This window comes from Magallana gigas, chromosome 3 (genome assembly GCF_963853765.1).
Source record: "Magallana gigas chromosome 3, xbMagGiga1.1, whole genome shotgun sequence".
In the NCBI taxonomy this organism is placed as follows: domain Eukaryota; kingdom Metazoa; phylum Mollusca; class Bivalvia; order Ostreida; family Ostreidae; genus Magallana; species Magallana gigas.
Window position 1 is genome coordinate 12,500,379 of NC_088855.1, and position 6,273 is coordinate 12,506,651.

The following is a 6,273-nucleotide window of genomic DNA, read 5'->3' on the forward strand; positions in this document are numbered from 1 at the left end:
GGTGACCGAAGCTGGTTCAATGTTTGCACCAAGAAGCATACCACGCATACCCTCTGTTCAAAGGCTGGTACCCAAGTGGCCGACAGCCATGGCAACATTAAGCTGTGCGGCTCCCCGCTCCCTAACCATTAATCAGTGACCAATTGCAACGTACGTTATCAAAGCTCCAAGGTTCATTATTGAAGACTCTTCTGGCACCAATTTTCCAGTCTTTGTCTTAGAATTAAAATTAACAGCATTTGCTAATTAATTATAATATATAAGTCAACTTCCTGTTTCTTAGCAAATTATTGTCTATTAATTAGCGTTGATATTTTTTAAAAGCACATACACATAACCTCTAACATTTCAGGGTTCATTTCATTCCAAGCTCTTTTCTCAACATCTCACTAATTTAATTTTATTGAGTTTTTAAAAAAGATGAATTTTAACAGAAATTTACTCCTGAATTCAGATCAATTTTGGTGATGGAAATACTAAGTGTGTGTACATGTAGCCGAGATATAAATAATTGTTAGCTCATCTGAGGTGAAATATACAGAGAAATACCTTTAAAAATATTCTTCTCAAAAATCGATTGGCTAGAAAAGCTGTAACTTGTGTGGAAGCATCCTCAAGTAGTGTAGATTCAAGCTTGTCCAAACCATGATCCCCAAGGGTACGTTGGGGCCCCAATGGGGGATCAAATTTTTAGATACAAATGTATAGAGAAAATCATTAAAAATCTTCATCTCAAAAACCAGCCATAAAAGCTGTAAATTGTGTGGAAGTATAATCAGGTAGTGTAGATTCAAATTTTTTCAAATCATGATCCCCGGGGGTAGAGTGTGGCCACAATGGGGGGTCGAAATTTTTACATAGGAATACATAAAGAAAAATCTATGCATCAAAACCCAGTAGGCCAGAAAAGCTGTAACTTGTTTGGCAGCATCCTCAGGTAGTGTAGATTCAAATTTGTTCAAACCATGATCTCGGGGGTAGGATGCGGCCACAGTCAGTATTTTATATAGGAATACATAAAACAAATTCTTCTCAAAAACCAATTGGCCAGAAAAGCCGTAACTTGTGTGGAAGGATCTTCAGGTAGTGTTGATTCATTCTAGTTTGTTCAAACCATGATTCAGGGGGTAGGGTGGGGCCACGATGGAAGGTCAAATTTTTACATAGGAATGTAAAGAGTAATATCTTCTTTTCGAAAATCAATTAAGCAGAAAGGTATTTCTTGCATGAGTGGAAGCATCTTCAGGTTGAGTAATATATACAGAGAAAAATCTTTTAAAATCAAATAAAAAAGGATGAGACTAAAATTGGGGGATGGCAAATCTTTACATAGGATATAAATTTGAATGTTCTCTAAATACATGTATGTAGTATGTACATGTAGTATACCTCATATGCAAACATATTGATATTAGTTAAATTAGACTTTGACCCTGGATAATTATTGGGCCACAGAAGGAGTTTAAACTTTGATGTAGGTTTATATATATTTATATGAACAGTTGTTTAAGATTTTTTTGAGAATGGTAATGCTCAATATGTGATATAACTATGAAATCATATAGTTACAAAAGGGGTTTAATATAAGACCATGGGTAGAACATTTTGAAAATCTTTAAATACAGGATCTGTTTTACTCATTCATTGTTCCAATAATTTGGATATGACTTCATGAAGCTGATCTTATTATGTCCAATGTTGCTCAGGGGAGCGATGTGGCCCGTGGGCCTCGTGTTAGTTTTGTAACGTTTACTATAGCTTGCTAATATCATATGTTTAGAAAGAAAATATGAAGGATTTGGGGATCTTCTTTTTTTAATCAATATGGATTATATATGAGCAATAATTATTGAAGATTAACTTTGGTTGCTACTTCCCTGTTTTCAAAAAAGATAGATAATTTTCATAAGTATTCAAAATTCTTCAATATGCGAAATATTTTCAAAGAGCATTAACACAGAATTTGCTTTGTATTTTAATTTGTTAAAATAAATTCTTCTGTATTCTATTTATAATTATTTGAGGATATCTGACCTAAGTCATCTTTATTCACAACTAAAGTTATGGCTGTAATAAATTTACTTAAAATGTGTGTTGATGTTAAACAAAAGTATAAAGATTGTCTCGTTAGAGCCAAAAAAAAGTATTTAATAAATGACATATAGTGTAGTGCAAAATAGTTACCAAAATTCCCCGCAAATGAACAAAATATAAAAAAATGACAGAATAACTTTTCCATATCTAAGCTTCATCTAGCATCCTCACAATATAAGCACATGTAAATGTTGCATTCCTTGAGGTTTCTTACACAACAAATTATAGAGTACAAGCGTATTTTTTATTAAATGCATATTGACATATATATGAGGAACAAAACATTACATGTATTTGAAACAATGGAATGCAAAGTACTACATGTCTTTATTAATTGTACATTTTAACAATTTGTCGAGTTGTTTCAAATCATTAACACAATGTCTGGATATCTATAAAAGATACGGGTTTTACATGTAAGTTTTGATGGGCCTAATAAATAAACATAAAGATATAAATATGCATGCTTATAAACATATTCCATTTTTGTTGTTTTGATGCAATACACATACCAACGTTTAGCACATTGGAATAAATCAATTAAAACAAATCCAAATATTGTACAATTATATAATGAAACATTACGTGGTAAAGATGTTTAATCAAAAGAAAGAGCTTTCATGCAGATTGTAGGTATCTTAGTGCTCAAAAGACAGTTTGTGGGTTAACCAATTATAACAAGTGTAGCCACTGGATATTAAATATAGATTCTTTTTTTAAAAATCTTCATTTAATGAATATCTTTTGGTTTATGTTGTAAATACTGTAAATAGTTATCTTTAACTAATTCTATTCTCATCAATGGATGGACTGTTTCTTGTCTTGTATATATGCAGGCCAATCTGTATGCACACATTTGTACTACTTCTGTTGAACTTTTTTTTGGAATTATCGATATATTTATACTAAAGATCCGTATGAATGCCGATTGAATCGAAAGGTCTTGAAAGCTGGACGACATCACTTTTACGCATTTGAAGTACTGACAAGGAACTGCTGGGTCTCTTGATATATTTAAATAAAGCTATTGTAAGCAATTCATGAGCAAGAGTTAATCTTTCGTTCTCGAATTGAATAAATCCAGATGTTTTGAGTAACACCATTAGATTATCTCTTGTAATATTTGCACTGATCTCCCTAGCCCATGTCTTTGGTTCTTCCTCAATGTTGTGCTGTTGAATAAACATGAGATAAATAAGACAGTCATAGTGTATACGAGAAGCTTTTTCCACCTTTTCGATGTGCTCCAACAATGCCTGAACAGGGTTGTCAGTGAATGCCGCGTCAGAGTACAGCTGATGCTGAATACAAAACATTAGACTTAGAAAAGGACTCCCAATGTGACTTTTGTTCTTTAATAGTTTACCCAACACTGACTGATCTTCAACACATTTAAACCAACAGTTAGAATCATTTTTACAATGACCCCTTTTAAGTTGTTCCTTAAAAATCATTAATGTTTCTGCCCGTGAAAGATTATCCATTTCTACAGTTATGTGTTTTTGATTAAGAAAACGCAGATTTAAATTTTTCATGACTTCATCATAAACATGCGTGTGAATTCCAATGACAACTTTTGTTTCTTGTTCTGAACATTCAATTTCTTTCAGAGCATTTTCAGTTATGTCAACAGCATTCTGTAAAAATACACTGCTCCCGAATTTTCCAAAGAGATTATCACAGAAAAAGATTGTTTGTTTTTTGTTGGAGATTTCCTCTAGCATATTCTCTGATTCCAACCATGCTGTCTCCTTGTTTAATTCTTGGAAGTAATTTTCGATTGCCTTTAACGCATATGTCTTGCCACATCCAATCGCACCTCTCAGAACCACAACATTCCTGGATTTGAGAATTTCCAATGCTTTGTATATATTCTCCGTAATGACAATGCCTTTTTCCACTTTACAATCTGAATTCACCTTTATATCTATAGAGCAAAAATTATAACATGTTAAACACAAAGAATTTATATGATTTCTGTTTATTTTTTCAATTTAACCATATGACTTTTGTTTTAAATCCTATATATTAATTTTGTCAAAGTCAAAATCAATAAATTAAAATTGAGTACAACTGAAGTGATAAAGCGCTGTAGATTTTTTAAAGAATTTTTAAAGAATTGATGAAGAATATGAAAAAAAATGAATTTTGAGTGTATTTAGGTTAGAAAAACGCTATTACGTAATAATGAAATTAATTTGATAGATCTTTTTCCGTTCTTTACGGACTTAAAAAGAATTATGTAGCGATCAAAACAATTTCCATTTGAAATGATAAAAAAGTATCAATTTAAAGAGAAGGTAAAACATACTCAATATCGTTTTCGATGACATTAAAGATATGTTTCATAAGCAAAAAAATCGGAAAAAAATCTTTCAAATATAATACTGAGTTGAAATTTTGCATAAACATTATTACAGATTTATTTTTTTTATGCCCATTGGTTGGGAAGGGGGGGGGGTGCGAGCGACTCTTTTAAGGATCTTGTATCAAAAGTCTTTAAATCTTTTCACTACACACATAGCTTTACCAAAATTCAAAATAATATTTTGGGGTCTTTATGTTTTTTTGGCGCTAAAGTGTATTTGATATGACTTTTCCACACTGAAATTGCAAATTGCACATACATTGTTGTTCCCTTTATCGGTATGAACCAATTACAAATTTATGCCCATAAAAAATGTTACCCTACCATGAAGAAAAAGGTTACATTCTTTCACCTTATTGATTTTTGACCTTTTTGCACTGAAAAAAAACCCCACGCTATTTTTTGCCATAAACGACTCAACATGCAATGAAAATATATAACACTGTGCCGGATAATTATGCCAGTGCCAAGGTGGCATTTTTGCACCCGCTTAAGCTGCATATATCGAGAAATTCAAATATGCCATATGATAGACCATTGCTTAAAGAGTTAAGGTGGCTCGACACACCAATGCATTATTTGATGGATCGATGAAGAATTCTCTTTGAAAAATGATTATTCAAAAATGACACCTATATCGGCCTCTGATTATTTTATATGAATTTTTTTGTATTTTTTTTATAGAAACCGGAAACATCGTTTTAGCTGCGAACAAGATATATTAGAGCTAAAAATTTGTTATCAATTAATGCACAATACAATAAATACATATCAAAAACGGCGAGATAAACTTTGAAATATTTTTGTAAAAAAAATATTTATGAAAATGAAAAAAAAGGATTGTAGATATTTTTTTTAAATCTATGGATAAAAACTGCAGATAAACTGTTACTCGCATTTAACAATTGCTGTACAATCATATTTCAACAAGAAATTGAAACCAAATAGTGAAATTAAAGTATAAATGGAAAATTTTAAAATCGAACCGATCCCGATTGTAATTAAACTGATCCCGAATGAAATCACATAAAGTACGAATGAATCAGAATTTTGCAAAAATTTCAGGTTGTTTAGCTGTAAAATGGTTTCGTCATTTACTAACTTTATAATTCATATCAATTACTTAGAAAAAAACTGCAGTTTATTTGAAAAATTTCAATTTTTAAATAATTCTGATCGGGATCAGTTTTTTTTCAATCGGGATCGGTTCAAATTTGATAAATAGCAATTTTTCCAAAATTTCGCATTTTCATTTCAATTTCTTTGTAAAATATCATTGTTTAGTAAATAGTTTATGTGACTATAGGTTATTTTTAAAATTTTATCCATGGATTAAAAAGATATTAAAGAATTACAATTTTGATTTTCAGAAATATTTTTTTAATTAAAAAATTCAACACTTGACCAAACGATCTTTGGCATGAATTTATTTATAATAATATTACACATTAATTGACAACAAGTTTTAAGCTCTAATATATTCTGTTTGTCTGCAAAACAGTTTTTCCTATTTCACTGAAAAAATACAAAAAAATTCGTATAAAATAAATGAAAGCCGATATTGATCTCTGTTTTGTGGAATCATGTTTCAAAAAAGATTCTCTATCGATCCATAAAATAAAATTTTGGTGTGTCGAGGAACCTTAACAACCACCTTTGTTATTAGTGTATCATCTGTCAGGTAAGATATTTACCTTTCAAAAATAAATTCCTATAGGAAAATAATTTTTCCCATAGGAAAATCAATATTCCTATAGGTAATTTGAAATTTCCTATCGGAATACAAGAACTTCCTATAGGAATTTTAATTC